This window comes from Panthera uncia, assembly GCF_023721935.1.
Source record: "Panthera uncia isolate 11264 chromosome A3 unlocalized genomic scaffold, Puncia_PCG_1.0 HiC_scaffold_11, whole genome shotgun sequence".
Taxonomy (NCBI): Eukaryota; Metazoa; Chordata; class Mammalia; order Carnivora; family Felidae; genus Panthera; species Panthera uncia.
The window spans coordinates 62,873,059-62,897,028 of NW_026057578.1; the positions used below are offsets into that span (position 1 = coordinate 62,873,059).

General features: G+C 37.7%; 1 protein-coding gene across 2 annotated transcripts in view; it reads left to right on the top strand.

Annotated features, from left to right (window-relative positions):
* The window catches only part of CAMKMT (calmodulin-lysine N-methyltransferase), a 404,175-nt gene that overhangs the window by 354,690 nt on the left and 25,515 nt on the right, over positions 1 to 23,970 (top strand). The gene's annotated exons all lie outside the window — the stretch shown is intronic.

A 23,970-nucleotide genomic window follows, 5' to 3' on the forward strand; every position in this document is an offset into this window, starting at 1 on the left:
GAAGCTGTCTTCAAAACCTTGACTGTCTCATAAAAAAGCATTTGGAGCTTTTGACGTCTACATGCTTCTGGGTGTTCTAGAATTAGTGAAGGGCGTCATTCTCTGGTTAATATTAGTTAACACTTACAGTATTTTAAAAAATCTATTAAATATACCCTGCTGTGATATTAAAAGTAAGTTTCTGCCTAAGAAAAGAGTTTATCTTTGTGTGAAAATTGCTGGCGAATTTAGGCCTGTGACTTATATTATTCTTTGATAAACCATTAATTTTAGTAAACTATGGAACTTATTATAACATTTAAGACTTCTTTATAACCCAAATTTCACCTTTATGTGGGCCCCCAGGACTGGCTATTGGCCCCATTGCCCTACTGCTTTTTAAGATTTATGTCTTTTCTGAGGTCATTTCCTTTTAAAGGTTAAATCAAGGGTGTGAAAAATGATTCTAAAAGTGTAAATGTCCACCAAGTGGGATCCAGTTGCTGATTTTTCTAGGCCTTCTGCAGCCTGCCCTCACTTCCTTCACTCTCCTCATTCAGTCTAGCTCCCTCTGCTTCCCCAGCATATGCCTTCTCCCTTGGCCCTCTCCTGTGGCCTTCTCCCATGGCCACCCAGGCCTCTGCACTCTCTGGACACATTTGGTCTTTCCCGTCACTGGCCTTAACCAGTCCTATTCCCTTCCCCCTCGTCCTTCTAAATTCTTCCTTGTAGGATGGCCTAATTATCATTTATCCTGCCTTAATCTTGTCATCCTTTTAACTTCCATTGGCCTTAGACTGATCCCACAGTTAAAAGTGCCATATTCTCTTATTGCTCAAAGCATGTTGTCTGTGTCTTCTTTCATTCATTTCTTTTTTTTTTTAATTTATTTAATTTATTTTTTTAATTTACATCTAAGTTAGCATATAGTGCAACAATGATTTCAGGAGTAGATTCCTTAATGCCTCTTACCCATTTAGCCCATCCCTCCTCCCACAACCCCTCCAGTAACCCTGTTTGTTCTCCATATTTAAGAATCTCTTACGTTTTGTCCCCCCTCCCTGTTTTTATATTAATTTTGCTTCCCTTCCCTTGTGTTCATCTGTTTTGTATCTTGAAGTCCTCATATGAGTGAAGTCACATGATATTTGTCTTTCTCTGACTAATTTCACTTACCATAATACCCTCTAGTTCCATCCATGTAGTTGCAAATGTCAAGATTTCATTCTTTTTGATTGCTGAGTAATACTCCATTGTATATATATACCACATCTTCTTTATCCATTCATCCATCGGTGGACATTTGGGCTCTTTCCATACTTTGGCTATTGTTGATAGTGCTGCTATAAACATTGGGGTGCATGTGCCCCTTCAGAACAGCATACCTGTATCCCTTGGATAATTATCTAGTAGTGCAATTGCTGGGTTATAGGGTAATGGTATTTTTAATTTTTTGAGGAACCTCCATACTGTTTTCCAGAGCGGCTGCACCAGTTTGCATTCCCACCAGCAGTGCAAAAGAAATCCTCTTTCTCTGCATCCTTGCCAACATCTGTTGTTGCCTGAGTTGTTAATGTTAGCCATTCTGACAGGTGTGAGGTGGTATCTCATTGTGGTTTTGATTTGTATTTCCCTGATGATGAGTGATGTTGAGCATTTTTTCATGTGTCGGTTGGCCATCTGGATGTCTTTAGAGAAGTGTCTATTCATGTCTTTTGCCCATTTCTCCACTGGATTATTTGTTTTTTGGGTGTTGAGTTTGACACGTTCTTTATAGATTTTGGATGCTAACCCTTTATCTGATATGTCATTTGCAAATATCTTCTCCCATTCCTTTGGTTGCCTTTTAGTTTTGCTGAGGTTCATTCATTTCTTGACAAATATTTCTGTCACTTTCTGCACACCAAGTACTGTTCTAGGTGCCAGAGATGTAGTGATGAACAAGACTGAGAAAGCCCATGCCTTCTTGGACTTCACACTCTAGCAGGGGAGACGGATAATTTTCTTGAAGGCAAAGGTTCTGCTTAATATGTTTTTCTATTCCCTGAAGCAATTAGTACGCTTTATCCCTGCCATAGAAAAAGGTTTTTAAGATTTGTAGTTGGAGCACATTTTGAAAGACATGAATCCATAAGGCTTATGGAACCAAATAATTTTTAGTAGGAGGAAAGTCAAGCTCTGGAGACTCAGACATCAGTTTATACATCAGATAGCTGACTTTCATTTCAGGATAGGCTTCTTCTCAGGAATGCCTATGCCGTGTCTATAGACAAACTGACATTGTAAGTAGGCATTTATCGGTCCTTTGTCAGGTTGAAGAGGAAGGTTAGAAGAAGGTAACTGAGATAAGGAGGCTGAAGGCTGTCTTTGGGAAATTTTCTGATAAACTATACCTGTTAGTGAGTTTTGCTAGAATTATGTAACAGAATCTTGAGAACTGCTGACAATTCTAGAGATGCCACAGTCCTGTTTCCTTCCATTGCTATCTTGGATGTGGGGGAAGGAAATTACTACATGTACTTTCTATTACGAACATTTTTTATTTGCCTGACAAATTTAAAGAAGGATCCATGCCCCCTACTCTTCAGTGTTTTGCCCTGAAGAAACCAGCTCCCACAGGCATGTTATCCAGTTTTTGATTATTTTGATAGAGTTCTCCTTTTTGTATTAAAATGAGCCAGATTTTAACAGTTGGGGACATTGTATTTTTTAAGGCATCCTCTTAAACTGCAGTAAATTAAAAATTAAGGTCTCTTATTCTAAAATAACATTATATTAACTCTTTGGACATGCGGTTTCCTACTCCTCACCAAGAACAAAATCTCACTATCCAAATTTGGCCAAGTTCAATATTGATAGCCAGGTGTGCATGTCAGACTACTACATCCTCTGCAAAAATGCCTTCTAGTTTTAAGAGAAAAATCACTCCTTTATAGAAATGTGTATCACCGAAGTTACATATCAAATAAAAACGTCTTCATTTTCTTTCTTTTTTATTTTTTAGAAAAAAAAATTTTTTTTAACATTTTTATTTATTTTTGAGAGTCAGGGCACGAGTGGGGGAGGAGGAGAGAGAGAGAGAGGGAGACACAGAATCGGAAGCAGGTTCCAGGCTCTGAACTGTCAACACAGAGCCTGATGCGGGGCTGGAACCCACCAGCTGCGAGATCATGACCTGAGCCAAAGTCAGATGCTTAACTGACTGAGCCACCTAGGCACCTCTCTCTCTCTCTCTCTCTCTTTCTCTCTCTCTCTCTTTTTTTATAGAGAGAGGGAGAGAGCATGTGTAAGTGGGGGAGTGGGCAGAGAGAGAGAGAAAGAATCTTAAGCAGGCTCCATGCTCAGCACGGAGCCCCACCCGGGGCTCAATCCCACAACCCTGAGATCATGACCTGAGCCGAAATCAGGAGTCAGAAGCTCAACCGACTGAGCCACCCAGGTGCCCCAAACGTCTTCGTTTTCAAAGGATTTCTTCACTTTATTTTTTTTTTAATTTTTTTTTAACGTTTTTATTCATTTTTGAGACAGAGAGAGACAGAGAATGAATGGGGGAGGGTCAGAGAGAGGGAGACACAGAATCTGAAACAGGCTCCGGGCTCTGAGCTGTCAGCACAGGGGCCCGATGTGGGGCTCGAACTCACGGACCGTGAGATCATGACCTGAGCTGAAGTCGGCGCTCAACCGACTGAGCCACCCAGGCGCCCCCAAGGATTTCTTCACTTTAAAATGGACAAGGGGCAATCTTAAGATATTTTTTTAGAGAATGGCCACATCATGATCCATTGCTAAAAACTAATTGTTTTTTAACTTTAATAATAGTCTGTTTTCAGTATTTTGCCATTACAAACAGTGCTGCAGTGAACACATCTGTACGTAGACTGTATATTTGCAAGTATATCTACACAATAGACTTTCAGAAGTGAACTTTGTCTATTCATATGGTTCTACCAAAGGGTAAATTACTACCTGTTAGTAATATATTTTCCTATCTGTTAAGACTAGTCCCTTGTCATTATGCTTTCTTTTTAGAATTTTCTAAAATTATGTTGGTATTTTTATTACACTGGCATTTTCATTGTGATTGAAAGAAATATAATTTACTAAGCCTTGACGTCTTTATGACTGAGTCTTCCTATTCAAGAACAGGGCGTTTTCTTTTTATTCAAGTTTTTCCAGATGTTTCACTGGCACTTAAAATCTTTCTTCATGTCTCTTGTTAAGTTTATTTTTGGAAATTAGTTTTGTTTCTCTTATAAATGAGCTCTTTTCTTTCATATATTTTCTAACTGGTTGTTATTTGTATGTTTATAAAGGAAGCTACAGGGTTTTGTATAGTAAATGTTTAGTCATCTCTATGAGTTATTGTTTCTGAAGTTTGTCAGTTTATTTTCTTGAATTTTCCAAATAAACAATCACATCATCTGCAAACGATGACGATTTTGACTTCTTTCCAATTCTCATACCTCTTCTTTTGTATCCCTTGTATACTTTTATTGGATAAAAATTTCCAAGATGATATTAAATGATAGGCATTTTTGAATATGACTTTGTTGGGACTCCTCTAATATTTCACCATTAGCTATGCATTAGCTTTTGAGTGGAAATATATATGATATTTTTTATCTTGTTAAGGAAATTGTTATTGGTTCCTAGTTTTCAAGAGATTTTATTATAAATAAATTTGGAACTTCAGCAGGTGCCTTTTTTGCATGAACGGAGCTGAGCAAATTGTTTTTTTAATTTCACCTGTAATTATGACAAGTCCTATTAACCAGTTTCCTAATATTAAAGCATCTCTGCATTTCTAGTCACTTGGTCATGGAGTCTTAATTTGTCCTTTAACATGCTGCTGCATTCTAACGTGATATCTGGAATTATTTTTATAACAAGTTTGTTGAGATACAATTCACATGCCATACAATTCGCCCACTTAAAGTGTACAACTCAATGGTTTTTAGTATATTCACAGAGCTGTGCAACCATCATGATCAATTTGAGAACATTTTTATGTTCTAAAATATAAAAAGTGATACAAATGTTCTAAATTCTAAATAATAAAGTGACCCATTAGCAGTCACTCCCCATTGCCCCCCCCCCCACACACTTTCTCCGTCCTAGCACTAGGGGGCCACTAATCTTTCTGTCTCTATGGATTTGCTTATTCTAGACATTTCACATAAATGGAATTATACAACGTGTGGTCCTTCATGTCTGGTTTCTTTAACCTAACATAATGTTTTGGCGTTCATCCATGTTTTAGCACATATCAGGATGTCATTCATTTTTATGGCTGAATAATATTCCACTCTATGGATAGACCACATTTACTTTATTTTATTTTAATTCCAACATGGTTAACATACAATATTGTATTAGTTTCAGGTGTATCGATTCAACAATTCCATACATTACTCAGTGCTCATAAAGATAAGTGTAGTCTTAATCCCCTTCATCTATTCTACCCGTCCCCCAATCCATCTACCCCCTGGTAACCATCAGTTTGTTCTCTGTAGTTAAGAGTCTGTTTTTTGGTTTGTCTCACTTTTTTCCTCTGTTTTGTTTCTCAAATTCCACATGTGAATGAAATCATATAGCATCTATCTTTCTCTGTCTGGCTTATTGCGCTTAGTGTTATACTCTCTATATCCATCCACGTTGTTGCAAATGGCAAGATTTCATTCTGTTCGTAGCTGAATAATATTCAATCGTATATATATATACTACATTTTCCTTATTCATTCATCTACTGATGGACACTTAGGCTGCTTCCATAATTTGACTATTATGAATAATGCTGCAATAAATATAGGGGTGTGTATATCCCTTAAATTAGTGTTTTCACATTTTTTTAGCAATTTTTTAAATGTTTATTCATTTTTGAGACAGAGACAGAGCGTGAACAGGGGATGGGCAGAGAGAGAGGGAGACACAGAATCTGAAACAGGCTCCAGGCCCTGAGCTGTCAGCACAGAGCCTGACGCGGGGTTCAAACCCACGAACCGTGAGATCATGACCTGAGCCAAAGTCGGATGCCTAACTGACTGAGCCACCCAGGTGCCCCAGTGTTTTCATATTCTTTGGACAAATACCCAGGAGTGCAATTACTGGATCATAGTGTAGTTCTGTTTGAAATTTTTGAGGAACCTCCATACTGTCTTCCACAGTGGCTGCACCAGTTTGCATTCCCACCAATAGTGCATGAGGGTTCCTTTTTCTTCACATCCTTGCTAACACTTGTTGTTTCTTGGTTTTGATTTGAGCCATTCTGACAGGTGAGAGGTGATATATCATTGTGGTTTCAATTTGCATTTCCCTGATGATGAGTGATGTTGAGCATCTTTTCATGTGTCTGTTGGCCATTTGTAGGCCTTTTTTGGAGACATGTCTATTCATGTCGTCTGCCCATTTTTTTAATTGGATTATTTGAGGTTTTTTTTGGTGTTGAGTTGTATAAATTTGTTATACATATTGGATACTGACCCTTTATCGGATATGTCATTTGCAATTATCTCCTTCCATTCAGTAGGTTATCTTTTAGTTTTGTGGGTTGTTTCTCAATGTCAGAGAAGTTGCTGCCTGTGCTCTCTTCCAGGATTTTTATGGTTTCAGATCTCACATTTAGGTCTTTAATCCATTTTGAGTTTACTTTTATGTATGATATAAGAAAGTGGCCCAGTTTCTTTCTGTTGCATGTAGCTGTTCAGTTTTCCCAGCACCATTTGTTGAAGAGACTTTTTTCTCATTGCATATTCTTACCTCCTTTGTCAAAGACTAATTGACCATATAATTGTGGGTTTATTTCTGGGCTTTCTTTTCTGTTCTATTGATCTATATGTCTGTTTTTGTGACGGTACTATACTATTTTGATTACTACAGCTTTGTAATATAGCTTGAAGTGTAGAATTGTGATACTCCCAGGTCTGTTTTTCTTTTTCAAGATTGCTTTGGCTATTCGGGGTCTTTGTGGTCCCATACAAATTTCAGGATTGTTTGTTCCAGTTCTGTGAAAAATGCTGCTGGTATTTAGATAGGGATTGCATTAAGTGTGTAGTTTGCTTTGGGTAGTGTGGACATTTTAACAGTATTGGTTCTTCCAATCCATGAGCATGGAAATGTCTTTCCATTTATTTGTGTCGTCTTCAATTTCTTTCATCAGTGTTTTATAGTTTTCAAAATATAGGTCTTTCACCTCCTTGGTTAAGTTCATTCCCAGGTATTTTATTATTTTTGGTGCAGTTGTAAATGGGATTGTTTTCTTAGTTTTTCTTTGTACTACTTCATTATTAGTGTACAGAAATGCCACAAACTTCTGTACGTTGATTTTGTATCCTACAAACTTATTGAATTCATTCATCAGTTCTAATAGTTTTTTGGTGGATGGATAGACTACAATTTTATTTATCCATTCACCATAGACATTTGGGTGGTTGCCATTTTTGGGCTATTATGAATAGTGCTGCTATGAACATTTGTGTACAAGTTCTTGTGACAAATTTCATTTCCCTTGGGTGTATATAATCATATACTAACTCTATGTTTAACCTTTTGAGGAACTGCCAGACTGGTTTCTAAGTTGGCTGGACTATTTTATATTCCCACCAGCAGTGTATATGTTATCCGGGCTTTTTGCACTGATATTCATCAGTAGAAATGGTCCACAATTTTATTGCACAATCTTTATTAGATTTTAATATCACTGGTATGATGGCTTCTTAAAAGAATTTGGAAGCTTTTCTTATCTTTTGAACCACCTAATCTGGGTCACCCTAAGTTGCTACCATAATGCTAGATCAAAGCAATTTTTACCCCATTATTTTGGAAACTATGACTTGAAGTTGGCAACAAATAGTGAAATTCTTATATTAAAATTGCATTATGCTTGAAAGTTCATAAGTTTGAAAAAGAAAAAAGAAATGAAAACATGAAAAAACAATAATCAATTTGTGATTTCACATCTAATGGCACATAATTGTAATTTGATATGAAATAAGAGCTAATTCTAATTTTTTATCATCACTTTGTTTTGCTCTTATGTAAGTTAATCAGCTGTCATAATTATGGAATCAGAGATACTTGAAATGGGAAATATAATTAGTAAAATAATTAGTACCTTTCATTCCAAGATTTCAAAACCCTTTACCAGTCCTCCTAAACCAGTGTGGAATATACTGGTCAACAACTTAGGAAGTCCAAATGTTAAGGAAATCTGTCTTCCTTTTGGACTCTGAAGTAAGTTTATTTCAGCTGAATTACAGACAAAAACACAGATCCAGAGAGTGGGGTCAGTTTTAAAGTCAGTCCCGAAATGTACAACAAGCTAGAGCCATAGCTCTCAAACTTTAGTATCAGAATCATCTGTAGAACTTGTTGTGACACAGAGATTGTTGGGCCTTATCCCCGAGAGACTGAGGGGGGGGCCTAAGAGCTTGCATTTTGAGCAGGTTCCCAGGTAACCCTGCTGCTGCTGGTCTGGAGACCTCACTTGAGAACCACTGAACTTGCGGTCTCTCTGAGCGTTTCTGGTTAAATTCTATAGTGTTTCATTGCTTTAAAGTTGTCCCAATTTTCATTCATTAAAACCAGTTCCATCCACCTTACTCCCATGTTTATTTTATAGATATCATGTATTTACAAAGAAAGTACAAGATCTGACATCCTGGGAACTCTTAATTGTCTGTAATTAATCAATCTTGTAGATCCTCTAAAGTAAAATTTTCATCGAGACCTCATTTTACTTCCCTTTCCCCTTTCTCCAAGCCTTCTTTCTTAATCTGGAAATGTGAATTAGTTCACTTCAGGATAAAAATCAAAAAGTTGGTCAGGTCATCTGTTTCAAGGAATTTATTTAAATGAAATCCTGTTTTGGTTAATCTGTGATGTTGCTTCCTTCCCTTAGTGATCCAGGGGGGAGTGGGGTTTTGTTGTTGTTGTTGTTTTCTTTTGTTTTAATTGAAGTATAGTTGACACACAATGTTATGTTAGTTTCAGATGTACAGCGTAGTGATTCCGCAAGTCTCTACATTATGCTATACTCACCACGAGTGTAGCTACCCTCTGTCACCACACACTATTACAACACCATTGACTATATTCCCTATGCTGTACCTTTTATCCCATGATTTGTTCATTCCCCAGCTGGAAGCCTGTATCCCACCTCCTTCACCCATTTTGCCCATCCCTTCACCTTTTTCCACTCTGGCAACCATGTTTGTTCTCCGCATTTATGGGTCTATTTCTGCTTTTTGTCTGTTTATTCATTTGCTTTGTCATTTAGATTCTACATGTAAGTGAAATCGTATGGTCTTTGTCTGCCTTATTTCACTTAGCATAATACCCTATGGATCCATCCATGTTATCCCAAAAGGCAAGACACCATTCTTTTTTTATGGCTGAGTAATATTCCATTGCACACATATACACCACATCTTCTTTATCCATTCTTCTATTGAGGAACACTTGGGTTGCTTCCATATCTTGGCCATTGTAAATAATGCTGCAATAAACATAAGAGTGCAGATATCTTTTCAAATTAGTGTTTTTGTTTTCTTTGAGTAAATACCCAGTAGTGGAATTATTGGATCGTAGGATATTTCTATTGTTAATTTTCTGAGGAACCTTCCTACTGTTTTCCAAATTGGCTGCATCAATTTCCATTCCCACCAACAGTGCACGTGGGTTTCTCTTTCTCTACATTCTTGCCAGCACTTGTTATTTCTTGTCTTTTTGATTCTAGCATTCTGACAGGTGTGAGGTGATATCTCATTGTGGCTTTGATTTGCATTTCCCTGATGATTAGTGATGTCGAGCATCTTTTCATGTGTCCGGTGGACATCTGTATGTCTTCTTGGGACAGGTCCTCTGCCCATTTTTCAATGGGATCATTATTGTGGTGATGGTGATGATGATGTTGTGTTGAGTTATATAAGTTCTGTATATAGTGTGGAGTGCTCTTAATTCTGTTTTTAGGGCCACTATTACTTCTCTGGAATGGCACCCTTTTTAAAATCACTCTTTTGAAAGTAAAGACATTTGACACGTGGAACTAAAAGTCTAGACCTTTGGCTAAAGAGTATTCTAAATGCATATCTATACTGGTAAAGATCTTGTGGAACAGGTTTCTCAAAATGATGCATGACCCATTTTCATAGGAATTACCTTGTGGTGCTTATTTTAAAAACAAAAGTTCCTTACTGAACTGGACTCCCCAGGGTTGTGGTTCATGAATCTCACATTTTAACAATCTCCCACGGTGATTGTAATGTATTTGGATCACAGATCACACTTTGATCAACTTGTTTTATCCCTACATTGCTGTTCAGTTTAGCATACCAACTGAAAGCATAAAGGCAAATCTATTGGATATCCCGCTATTTGTCCTTAGGAGAGGTGTTTTGTTTTGTTTTTTGTTTTGTTTTGTTTTGTTTTTACCTTCCATGTTTTATTCCTCATGTTGGACTCTGGATTCCTATGGTGGCATCTTCGTGACGATGTAAATGGCAGTGGGAGGGGGAAAGTTGTACAGAGAAGGGAGAGTTCTGATTAGTTTCTTGTCTGCATCACAGCCTTTCGTTACTGGGATCCAACAAGAAGCACGCATCAGAGGTGGAAGAGTCCTTTGAGATAATCCACCAGCTGTTCTCAACCAGAGGTGGACTGTGTGCCCACCTCTGCACCTGTTTGTAATTATGTGGGGTATTTCTGTTTGGTTGTCACAATGCCTAAGGGTTGTTACTAGAACCGGAGGGAACAGAGAGAGTAAACATCCTACAGTACCAGGGACTACAGTTCAGCGTTGTCCTGTCCCAAATGCCAATACTACCCCAGTTGAGAAACACTCATCCTATACTAGTTGAGAAAAATGGAGATCCAGAAATTAACCTTGGATCACTTTTATAGCATTGCTTATTTTCTGGACTTTTTTTTTTTTTTTTGAATTGCTATATCTGTCTTACATACACTCTTCTTTAATTAAGTTTGTTAGTGAATAACATTTTTACCTAAAATATTTCACTAAATTAGCTGCTATATTCTAGTTCAACTTGTGTCATTCAGTTCAAGGTAATAAAATGTAATTTAGAGTCTGCTCCATGTAAAAGCACTATGGTGAGCCCTTTAGGGGTTACCATGAGTAACCCCTAAATATGAATAAGGTGAGGTTTCAAGATATCCACATGAGACATAAGATACTTGCCCAACTACCAAAACACAAGACTGAGTCTGCTCTAGTTGGGTTACTCGTGTTTTATAAGTATAAAAAGAAGATCAGCCAATCCAAGGAAGAGGGATCTGACAAAGGGTCATGAAGGAGGTGGCCCTTGAAAGGCAAAAGAAGAAAAGAAGTTGAAGAGTGCATTCTAGATATGATAAGCAGGGAGGAAATCATCAAAGGCATAGAGGTAGAAAAGATGTGTCCAGGCAAATTTAGTTCTTTGGTGTGATGAATGGTGGCAGGGTAGAGGCCGATGACCAGTTAGAAAGTCATTGCATTGAGGTGAAGGTTGAAGGTGAATGATAGAGCACATAAAGGGACTTCTGAGGGATCAGGCAAAGTTCCATTTCTTGATCTGGGTGGTGGTCCCGAGTTTTTTAGCCTCATAACTAATTAAGATGCATATTTGCTTCACATAGTTTTCTGTTTCACTGTTTTAGGGTTGGTTTTTGTTGTTGTTTGGTTCTTGTTTTGTGTTGTTTTTTGTTTTTGTTTTTGTTTTTGTTTTGCTTGTTTCAAAGCCATCTCAGTGGTTCCAGAGAAAGGGAAAGAAGTAATCAGACCTGATTAAGAGTGCAACCTGGTAAGCAAATATGGAGGCCATTCCAGAGAATTGACTATATGTGGGCACTAAAGAAAATAGGTGGAGTGAGAGAGCAGTTTGGGACATGATACATTCATGTGGTCATAGAACATAAATGTGTGTTCTATATGTGACAATAACTAGCAAGCGGTTAAGTAGGAGAGTTCAAATCTCAGGAAATGTGCCAGAAGATTTGGAGATCGACGTGAAGAGATAAAAGCAGAACTATGGAAACTGGAAGGTAAAAGAAGATGGCCAATGACAGAATCTTGGAAAATGGCTGTTTTGGAGGCAGAGTAATAGGAGTCAGTCAGGGACACAGAGAAGGAGCTGGAGATCGGAAGGCTGATGCGGGGTGGTGTGGCGTAAAACCGCTCCTTAACAGGAGCAGGGTCAGCTGCTGCAGATCGCTGAAGGTCTGGCAAATTGCAGAGCAGTGCTGGTGTCTGCTGGGGGAGAGGTCATATTGCAAGGGCAGGTGAATCAAAGGGAGTAGACTCCTCCTGCCAAACTGTTGATGGCAAAGGGAAAGAGACAAGTAGTATGTATGTCAAGGAGAAGCAGAGTTGAGGACAGCCAAGGAAGAAGAAATAAGTAATATATGAAGTGAGGCGGGGCAGGGGGTGGATTTGATGGAGCAAGGATGGAAAGCGGTGCTTCTCAAAGCATGGTCCCCAGACCAGCAGCATCAGCACCACGTGGAAATTTGTTAGAAATGTGGATTTGCTGCCACCACCCTAGACCTACTGAATCGGAAACTCTGCGACTGAAGCCCAGCAATCTGTATTTTAACAAACTTTCTGAGCATTCTGATGCATGCTCAAGTTTGAAAAACACCGAGCTAGAGGAAAGAGGGAGTGGCTTAACCCTGCGCGTAGGTGGAAAGGACGGACTTTGAAAGGAAAGACTACTTCCTTTTAGATAAGAGGCAAAGAGAAAAGATGAAGAAGAGGGGAAAGATATCAGAGAGCCCCAGGCTTGAGATAAGGTCATCTTCGAGAACAAAGACCTGGGATGTTGGGGAGCTAAAAACAGAGATGTGTACATCCAGCCTCCAAACCCTTGCCTCCTATACAGTTTGTCTAAGATGTAATTCCTCTTTCTGTTTCCTGTCCAAACCTGACTTTAACATCACATTCCACCTTCTACCTTCTTTAGCCTACTTTCCCCAACATGGCCCTCTGTAATTCTTTTGTTTCATTTCCAGATAAGACTATATGTTTCCTTTGACTGTTCTAATTTTGTTACTTAGAAACAGGTCCTCCTTGTCCTACGGTTCACAGCCTCCAGACAAGTGCTGAGTAACCCTGCGGATGGATTGGCGCACAAGTTAGGAAATCAACAGATTGGTGTCCCTCCTCATTCTCGGTTTCTGTTCTAGATTTAGATTCCTTCCTCCAAGTGTCTAAGGCACCATTAGAGAAGCTTCTAGCATATGGCATTTTGAAACTCTATTAAAAGATCGGGAGAAATGGAGGGCCAAGTGATAGGGAATGGTTTGAAAGAAGAGAAATGATTCCCCAGTGTAGGTTAATACTATAAATGACTTGAATGGACCCTCCATAAGGGGGAGCTAAGCCCAGAGAGTCTTTGAGAAGTAAGATGTAAGAAACCGTGGAAGGGTTCCTGGAGTCTGTTGCAAGGAAGAATGGGTGTAATATCCATGTGAAGAAAACCACTGCCTTCCCCACTGCTGGTAGGACAGCTTGTGTTTTGTTTTGTTTTGTTTTGTTTAATAAGTCTAAGTTCATTACATTTGGCAAACATCATCAAGAATTGTATCAGCATGGGGCGCCTGGGTGGCTCAGTCGGTTAAGCGTCCGACTTCAGCTCAGGTCATGATCTCACGATTCGTGAGTTCGAGCCCCGCATTGGGCTCTGGGCTGACAGCTTGGAGCCTGGAGCCTGCTTCAGATTCCGTGTCTCCCTCTCTCTCTGCCCCTCCCCCGCTCATGCTCTGTCTTTCTCCTTCAAAAATAAATAAAAACATTAAAATTTTTTTTTTAAAGAATTATATCAGTACACTATTGCAAACACATAAGGGACAACAGTTTTAACAGCAGAATTAAAAACTGTGACTCGCTCCTCAACAAAGAATCTACAAATATAACGGTAAACAAATATTAACTGTGCGAATGTGAGAAAAGAAATACCTTAAATCTGTAGAAGGAAGGTTATCTGTGAACACCAGAATGAAATACAAATGAGATTAAGCATGTTTGACATTAGGTTTTATTATAAACTTAAAGCAGACTTTCTGTTTGAGAAATTTTTTTTCTTTTTTTAGTGTGAGTTTTAAATCACAAGGTAGGAGTCCTATCAGAAATTGACTTGGCTTTGCATTTCAGGTTGAAACTCCAAAGTCAAAGCCAGAATGAAAAAAAAAAAAAGTCTAAGTTAGTGCAAGAATAAGGGAAGGGAAACTGATATTGAGCACCGATAATGCATCTTTCATATATTCTAGCTCATTCGATTCTTTATTGCTGTGCAAGGCAACTAACGTCTGTTACAGATGAGGGCCATGATACTCTGCGTCTCTCAGCCCCACTGGCCTGTGAGTGGCAGAGCTGGTATTTGAACTCAGAACTTCCTAGCTACAAGCCCAGCATTCTTTCTGCTATGCTGTACCTGTTAAACTTACTGGGTTTGATATGCCTATAGGTATTCAGATTTTTCTAAAGCATGGGGAGTTCTGTAATGATGATTGGCTTTATATTTCTATCTGTAAAATTGTACTCTGCTTCGTAATGAATTTCAAACAAATAAGATTTTGACATTGTGGTCAAATAAAATGGTGACAACATAAATTTTTCTTCAGTGTCGGTGTAATTCTAGGTAACACATTGGCATGATTTGGGGATTTGGAAGAACCATCTTTTACTTGTCTTTGCATCTGAATGTTATGCCTTAGATTGTGTAAAGTCCATATAGGTCCAGGGGCTAGGAGTATTTATGTATACACCCTGCTGTCTCAAAAAGCATTTCCCTTTTAGCTTTTCCTTAACAGTTGTATTGAGGTAAATTGGCATCCAGTAAACTGTATGTACAATTTTGTAAGTTTTGAAATTTGTGTATACCCTTGAAGCCATCACCACAATCCAAATACTGAAAATATCTCTCACCCCCAAAAAGTTTTCTCTTGCCCTTTAATAATCCCTCCTTTTTGCTTCTTGAAGGTTCCTCCCTCCCCAGAAAACCACTGCTTTGTTTTCCCTCCCCTTATGTGAGTTTATATTTTCTAGAGATTTAAATAAATGGAATCATTCAGTACGTGCTTTTTTTTTTTTTAGAAAGTCAGTGTTCTTTCAGTCAGTAAGAATATTTTGAGATTCATCTGTGTTGTTGCATGGATCAATAGTTCTTTCCTTTTTATTCTTGAGTAGCGTGCCCTTGTGTGGATACACCACAATTTATTCCTGTTTTCACTCATCGATGAACTTTTCGGCTGTTGCCACTTTGGGGCTGTTATGAATGAAACTGTTAGGAATATTTATGTACACATACGGATATGTGGATATATTCTTTATATGGATATGTGCCTTCACTTCTCTAGTGTAAACCACTTACGAGTGGAACAGCTAAATCATATAGAGACACATATGTAATGTTTTAAGGAACCCAACAAACTTTTCCAAACTGGTTCAACTATTTTATATTCCCATCAGTGCTGTCAGAGAGTTCTGTTTTGTCCACAGCCTCTTCAACACTCGATATGGTCAGTCTTTTAAATTACAGCCTTTCTAGGGCACCTGGGTGGCTCAGTCAGTTCAGCGTCCTACTTTGGCTCAGGTCATGATCTCGTGGTTCGCGAGTTCGAGTCCTGTGTTGGGTTCTGTGCTGACAGCTCAGAGCCTGGAACCTGCTTCAGATTCTGTGTCTCCCTTTCTCTCTGCCCCTCGCCTGCTAACAACTCTCTCTCTCTCTCTCTTTCTCAAAAATAAATAAACATTAAAAATATTTTTTAAATTATAGCCTTTCTAATAGGTGTATAGTACTATCCCATTAGGGTTTTAATTTGAATTTCCCTAATTACTAATGATGTTGGGTATCTTTCTATGTGCTTATTTGCCACTTACATATCTTTGGAAAAGCATCTGCTCAAATGCTTTACCTACTTTTTTTGGGGGGGGGGTTGCTTGTTTTCTTATTAACATACTCTGAGAGTTCATTATATATTTTTTATATGTTTATATGTAAGCTTACATGATATAACCTTTATCAGATATATGATTTGCAGATATTTCCACCCAGCCTGTGGCTTCTCTTTCCATTCACCTCATAGCATCTTTCAAACTACAGAAGTTTTCATTTTAATGAAGTCTAATTTACCAATTTGTTCTTTTATGGATCATGTATCTTGTGTCATATTTAAGAAATCTTTGCTCAGTCCAAAGTTACAAAGATTTTCTCCTGTACTTTCATCTACAAGTTTTATAGTGTTAGGTTTTACATTTAATTTTATGACCCATTTGGAGTTAATTTTTTAATATGGTACAAGATATGTGTTGGAGATATATATATATATATATATATTTTTTTTTTTGATGTGGATATCCAAATGCTAAAACACTATTTGTTGAAAATACTCTCCTTTATCCACTGAATTACCTCCATTTATTTAGGTCTTATTTAATTTCTCTCATCTTTTGTCAGAATTATCTCCAAGTATTTCATATTTTTATTCTACTAATGGTATGGATTGTTTAATGTTATTGTGAATGGTATGGAATTGGAAATTACAATTTCCAATTATGTGTTGCTTGTATAAAGAAATGCAACCGATTTTTGTATATTGGTCTTATATTCCATAAGCTTCCTAAACTCACTTGTTAGTTCTGCTTGGTATTTTTTGTATATTCTATTGAATATTCTACATAGACGATAGGGTTGCCTGCTAATAAAGACAGTTTTACTTGTTCCTTCCCAGTCTTGATGATCTTTTTTTTTCTTGCCTTATTAGATTGTCTAGAACCTCCAGTGCAATGTTCAATAGTGAGAGGAAGCATCCTTTCCTTGTTCTGATGTTTAAGGAAAAAAAATCTAGTCTTTCACCATTAAATATGATACTGGCTGTAGGTTTTCCCAGATGACTTTTTTCAGGTTGAGGAAGTTCCCTTCTGTTCTTAGGTTGCTGAGAATTTTTATCAGGCATAGATATTAGATTTTGTCAGTCAATGCATTTTCTGTATTTATTGAGATATGTTTTTTTTTCCTTTTCTAGTTCATTAATATGGTGATTTATTATATTGATCAATTTTTAAACATTAAAGCAACCTTCTTGTATCCCTAGGACAAACCTCACTTGATCATGACATCTATATCTATATATTGATATGTATTTATATACCTGTAGAGAATATATATATTTATTAATATATTTTATGAATACTTGTTATATTCTTATTATCCTCTTACTATCTGTAGAATCTGTAGTGATGCCACTTCACTCGTTCATGATGTTGGTGATTTATGTCTTCTCCCTGTTTTTCTAGTCAGTCTGACTAGAAGTTTATCAATTTTATTGCTCTTCTCAAAGAACCAGTGTTTGGTTTCACTGGTTTTCTATGTTGAAATTTTCTATTTTGAAATCTATTCCTATTTTGATTTTTCTATTATGTTTTTGTTTTCTATTTCATTTATTTTTGTTCTAATCTTTACTTCCTTTCTTCTGGTTATGTTGAGTTTAACTTCTTGTGTGTGAGGGGGTGCTTTTTTGTTTGTTTCTTTTGTTTGGAATGGAGTCTATTGACTTGAGACCTTTCTTTTCTGATATAGGCATTTTAGTGCTATTAATTCCCTCCATGTACTGCTTTGATATCATCCCACAAATTTTATATGTTGTATTTTCATTTTCATTCAATTAAAAATATTTTTCAGTTTCTGTTTTGATTTCTTCTTTGGATGCTAGGTTATTTACAAGCATATTATTTATTTTCTAAATATTGGAGATTATTTATAGAGAATATTGATTTTTATTTTAATTCCATGATGGGCAGGGAACATATTTTTATATGACTGGAAATCTTTTAACTTTGTTGAAAGTTAGAATAAGATCCAGAATGGGTAGGGATGCCTGGGTGGCTCAGTTGCTTGAGCATCTGACTTGGGCTGGGGTCATGATCTCACAGTTTGTGAGTTTGAGCCCCATTTTGGGCTCTCTGTTGTCAGCACAGAGCCACATCAGATTTTCTGTCCCCTTCTCTCTGTGCTTCTCCCGTGTTCATGCTCGCTATCTCTTTCTCTCTTTCGAAAATAAATATTAAAAAAAAATATTTAAGAACCAGAATGGATATATTTTGGCAAATGCTCCATATCTATTTGAAAAAAAAAAGTTTATTCTGCTATTATTGGGTGGAGTGTTCTATAAATATCAATTAAGTCATGTTGCTCAATAGCATTGTTAAAGTCATCTGTAACCTTGGTTATTTTCTGTCTACTTCAATTAATTATTGAAGAAGGAGTATTGAAATCACTCATTATAATTGTGGTTTTGTCTATGTTTTCTTGCAGTAATACCCATTTGGGCTTCAAATTAGAAGCTCTGTTATTAAGTTCATATACATTTAGAAGTGTTATGTCTCCTTCTTGAATTGGCCCTTTAACATTATAATGTGATCCGTTTTATACCCAATAATATTCTTTGCTCTGAAATCTACTGTCTGGCATTCACATAGGCAATCTGGAATTCTTCTGACTAGTGTTTCTTGGTATGTCTTTTTACGTTTAACCCACTTGTGCTTCACATTTAAAATACACTTATTGGGGTGCCTGGGTGGCTCAGTTGGTTTAGCATCTGAATCTTGATTTTTGCTCAGGTCATGATCCCAGGATCATGAGATTGAGCCCCACATCGGGCTCTGTGCTGAGTGTGGAGCCTGCTTAAGATTCTCTCTCTCTCTCTCTCTCTCTCTCTCTCTTTCCCCCTGTGCCCCTCCCCTGGCTCATATGCTTTCTCTCTCTCTCTAAAAAAAAAAAAAATAGATTCACTGTAAACCTCATATACTTGCATCTAGCATTTTATTTACTTTTTACTTTTTATTTTTTTGAGAGAGAGAATGCAGTATCTTAATCCAACTTGACACTGTGCCTTTCATTTGGGGGCATTTATACCATTTTCACTGAATACAAGTACTAATGTGGTTAGATTTAAATCTGTCATTTTGCTTTTTGTTTTCCATTTGTTCCATCTTTTTCTTCCTCTTTTCATCTTTTTCTCCTTCCATTCTATTTTATCTCCTTTGTTGACTTATTAGCTATAATTTTGTTTAGCTGTTTTAGTGGTTACTTTAGGTTTTATAATATACATCTTTAGGGGCTCCTGGGTGGCTCAGTCGGTTAAGCGTCCGACTTCAGCTCAGGTCATGATCTCACGGTGTGTGGATTCGAGTTCTGCATTGGGCTCTGTGCTGACAGTTCAGAGCCTGGAACCTGCTTTGGATTCTGTGTGTCTCTCTCTCTCTCTGTCCCTCCCCCACTCATGCTCTGTCTCCCTCTGTCTCTCGAAAATCAAAAATAAATAAATGTTAAAAAAGAATTTTTTTTTAAGATTTACAATATACATCTTTAGCTTATCACAGTCTGTCTTCAAGTGATGGACCACTTCATCTACACTATAAAAACCTTATCATAGTATACTTCTATTACTGCCCTCCCAGTATTTATGCTATTGCCTTATATTTTACTGAGGTATATGTTATAAGCTCCACAGTGCTTGTTATTTGTTTAGCTAGTCCATTATATTTCAAAGAGTTAAATAATTTAAAAAATCTTACATATTTGCCCATATTGTTACAATTTTTGGTTCTCATCATTTTTTTCTGTTGATTCATATTTTCGTCTGGTATGATCATTCTTCTGCCTGAATGACTTCCTTTACATTTCTTGTACTATAGGTCTACTGATGATTAATTCTTCGAGGTTTTGTATGTCTGAAAATACCTATTTTACATTTTGGGGGAAAGTATATTTTAACTGGCTATATAATTCTAGCTTGACAGATTTTTTTTTCCCATTCAGTCTTTAAGGATGTCAGTCCACTGTCTTCAGACTTGCCCATTACTCACAAGAAATCTGCTGTCATTCTTACCTTTATTTATATATAATGTGTCTTTTTTTCCTTTGGGTGCTTTTCAGATTTTCTCTTTATCACTGCTTTTGGGCAATTTGATTATTTGTGCCTTATAGTTTTCTTCATGTTTCTTGTGCTTGGAGTTGGTGCAATCTCTTGATCTGTGGGTTAATAGTTCTCATTAAATTTGGAAACATTTCAGCCATTATTTCTTCAAATAATTTCCATACATGCTCCTCCCTCGCTTCTGTCCTTTGGAAACTCAAGTTACACATATTTGAGGTCATTTAAATTTGCCCTACAGCTCAATCACTAAACCTCTTTTAATTTATTTCTATTCTTTGTTTCTATCTGTATTTCATTTTGGATAGTTTCTATTGCTTTGTTTTCAAATTCACTTATCTTTTCTTCTGAAATGTCTAATCTGCTATTAATTACATCTGATGTATTTTTTTCCTCTCAGACATTGTAGTTTTCGTCTTTAGAAGTTTGATTTGGGACTTTGAAAATATCTTTCTTGTTTCTATTCATTTCTTTAAATACAATGAATATCATTATAATAACTATTTTAATGCTCTTGTCTGTTAATTTTAACATCTGTGGCAGGTTTAGACTGGTTTCAGTTGTTTGAAACCAGTTGCCTCATCATTGGTTGTATTATTTCAATTCCTTGTATGCCTGGTAATCTTTGATTGTATGCCAGGTATTTTATATTTTATCTTGTTGGAATCGAACGTTTTTGTATTCCAGTAAATGTTTCTGAATTTTGTTCTGGGTCACAGTTAAGTTATTTTGAAATAACTTTTGGGTCTTGCTTTTAATATTTATTAGGCAGAACCAGAGTAGCATTTAGTCTAGGACTAAATATTCTCCCCTACCGAGATAAGACCCATCTGAGGACTGTACCCGGTACCCTGTAAACTATGAGGTTGAATTGAAAATAAAGAGTTTAAACAATTTTTCATGGATTTTTCCTGCAGAGGAGGAATTGGGAAATAGAGTTAAAACTGGAGGGTAAGTAGAGTGAAGATATTTTAGGAGAGAGAACTACTCTCCTAAAATTTTTATTTTATTTTAGAGAGGGAGAGAGAGAGAGAGCATGTGAGTGAGGGAAAGGGATAGAGGGGAGAGAGAGAGAGAGAGAGAGAGAGAATCTCAATCAGACTCTATGCCCAGCATGGAGCCTGACATGAGGCTTAATCCCACGACCCTGGGATCATGACCTGAGCCGAAGTCAAGAGTTGGATGCTCAACTGACTGAGCCACCCAGGCACCCCAGGGTATGGCATCTTTAATTCATCTATGAAAACAGGCAGGAAGGCAGGGTATATGGGAACAGATGTTGTTAGGAGCATAAGTGTGGTGGTGAGAGTATGTGGAAGTTCTCATCTGATACCTGCAATTTTGACAGTAAAGTAGGAAGCAAGGTGATCAGCTGAGAGTGAGGGTGAGAGAGGAAGTGTTAGCATTTTGAAAAGAGAAGGTAGTGCAAAATAGCAACCTGGGAGACTGGGGGAGTAAGTGGACAAGGGAAGTCTAAGTATAACTGTTAGACATCACCAAGAGTCCACTTGGGGTTCATGGTTATGAATCTAAAGCAAAGCCAGTCAGGATGCTTTTGTGCTTTCTCCAATCACACTCAGGTGCACAGGTGCAGTCTCAGAGCAGGCAGAGGGCTGGATTTAACAAACAGGAGGGAGTAAGAAAGGGAAAAGGGAGTAGAGGAATGAAGAATGGTTGAGATTAGAATACCTTCTGGAAGGGGTTAGCTGTGAAAGGGCTGGTCAGAGAGTAGGTCAGGATTGTAGTTATTCATAAAGACAAGGTCTTGAACAGTGTTGCTCAACAAATAGGCCATACACTGGAGCCAATATGTGAACTGCATGCTACTCATCTGCAATGAGGAAAGTTCAGAAACTGAAAGTAAACATTTAGGAACACTACTGTGCTATCCAAGCATATGATCGGTGGACTTATATTTAGAATGTCTTGGCTTTTAAAATCTCATCTGTCTATTAATTTATATTGTATTTTATAAAAGGGTTGGTCTGCAACAGATTGGGTCTAAAAACCATAACAACAAAATCTGGTCCTTCCCCACAGCTAAAATACTGCTCTAGTGTACATGACCATCCTGTGAGTTATCTGAGAAGGGTGGAGGGCAAGGTCATTGGAAGAGAAGAACTGGAAGGCCCAGCTTCTTGAATATTGACGTCACCATCGTCAGTTTCCTTCCAAGATGGAAGGTCTCCTGATTGCATAGCTCCAGCGGGCACCCTTCTCATCGTATGCTACGTGAACACCGTAACTCCAGAATACAGTGTGAATGGTGTTCTCAAGAAGGTGGCCATTGTTCTCTCCATTTTACAGCTGAGAAAGCAAACTCCAAGTTCACATAGCCAGTCAAGGAAGGAACCAAAATTTGAACCTAGGTGTGCCTGTCACCCCAAAGCTGAACTCTGTCTATACACCACTCTTTTGTCACATGCTTACCATTATGGGGATAGCATGGCCATAAGCCTCATGAGAACTAAGACAAATGCCTTTTGGGAATGTGTTGTGGTCCATGTGGCCAAGCCAAGCATTTCAGTTTCTTTTAGAATCACTCGTTACATCTGCTGTGGTAATCCACAGCCAATTGCTATCTAGGCCCCTGTCTCTCCAATTTGTCTTTGTCGAATCAAAGGCTGAAGCACCCCAGGAATCCAACATGCAGTACCCACCACAGGATTTCCTACATTTTCTGTTCATTTTCTGTGCTTTAGTAACTACTTATGTTTTAGAAGCACTTTCTAAATAATGGTTTACGGAATGGTAAGATTATGAGTAATTTTCACAGTTTTCTCTTTTTCCTAAAATTTGTGCGATGGGTACATTATTTTATGGGTACATTATGGGTCAAGAATAGATCTATCCTTTCAACTAGCTTCTTCATGTAGTAACTTTTTAGGACTCTTAGGTCTCTGATGAGGGCTCAATGGGCCCAGTTTCCCAGGGAGCTGGAGTTCCAGCTGCACTGGAGGCCTCAGCATTTCCATAAAAGTTGATATCGGTTGTGTCCCACTCTCCTCAGGTGCATGGAGTTTCTAAGGAATTAATCTAAAAACAAAGTAAGCCTTAATCTCTTAGGGCTTCCCTGGTTTTTCCATTCCTTGGCTCTCCAGTAGGCCCAAGTAAGTAGAACAGTAGAGTTAATTTAGAAAGCTTGTCCAAGTGTCATGGCATGACACGTTCTTCTGGAAAGCCCTCCCTGGAGCTCTATTATGTCTGTATGCTTACACAACACATAGGACACAGCATCAGAATTATAGGTTTATGTATCTGCATGTCCTGCTAGGCTGCCATCATGAAGATACAGCCTGTGGCACAGCGCAGGGCCTGCGACACAGTGGGTGCTCAGTAACAACGAGTTGATGAGTGAATGGGGAACTGATGCTCAGTCTGTATAGATATTTTCGTGGTGATGTGTTTAATCTTTTCTGTGTTAAGAAATTCACTACCACTTGTGTATATTAGCGTATAGCGGAAGAACTTTTGGACTTACCAACATAAGACTTGGTTTTTTTTATTCAAATATATGGCTTTTCACCCAGGGAAGATGGAGAAGAAATAAAGAACCCACCAGGAAAACCAAATATACCTGGACAGGGTTGAATGTGCTCACTCAGTTTGGTTTTAAATAGTAATCAAAGTAGAAGATAGGAGCACAATTTTCCTTTGAAAAATAGCACTGCAAATCACTTTCGATGTGGAAAGAGGAATCATTACAGTACTTTAATGTGGTAAAATGCTGATTATCCCCATTATTAATTAAAAGTAACTTAAAATCTTTGGTTGGCTTCATAAGCACAACTAGAATTTTTAAATATGTGCTATTAATTATTGTTGCTAATATGAGGTTTAAAACCTGATCCTCTTAGGGAGACTAAGTGGTAGGATGGGTGAATTTTAAAATGTGCCTAAAAACTAGAACTACCAAAAATGAAAGTTGGCTCTTCTTCCATCCTGCCAAATTGCTCATTCCCTCAATCAGAAAGGCAAAGGCAACTGACATGCCAGGCAAGATAGATACACACTAAGTTTCATATCATTTATTTTTATAAATTTGTATTCCAGTCAGACGGGGAATAC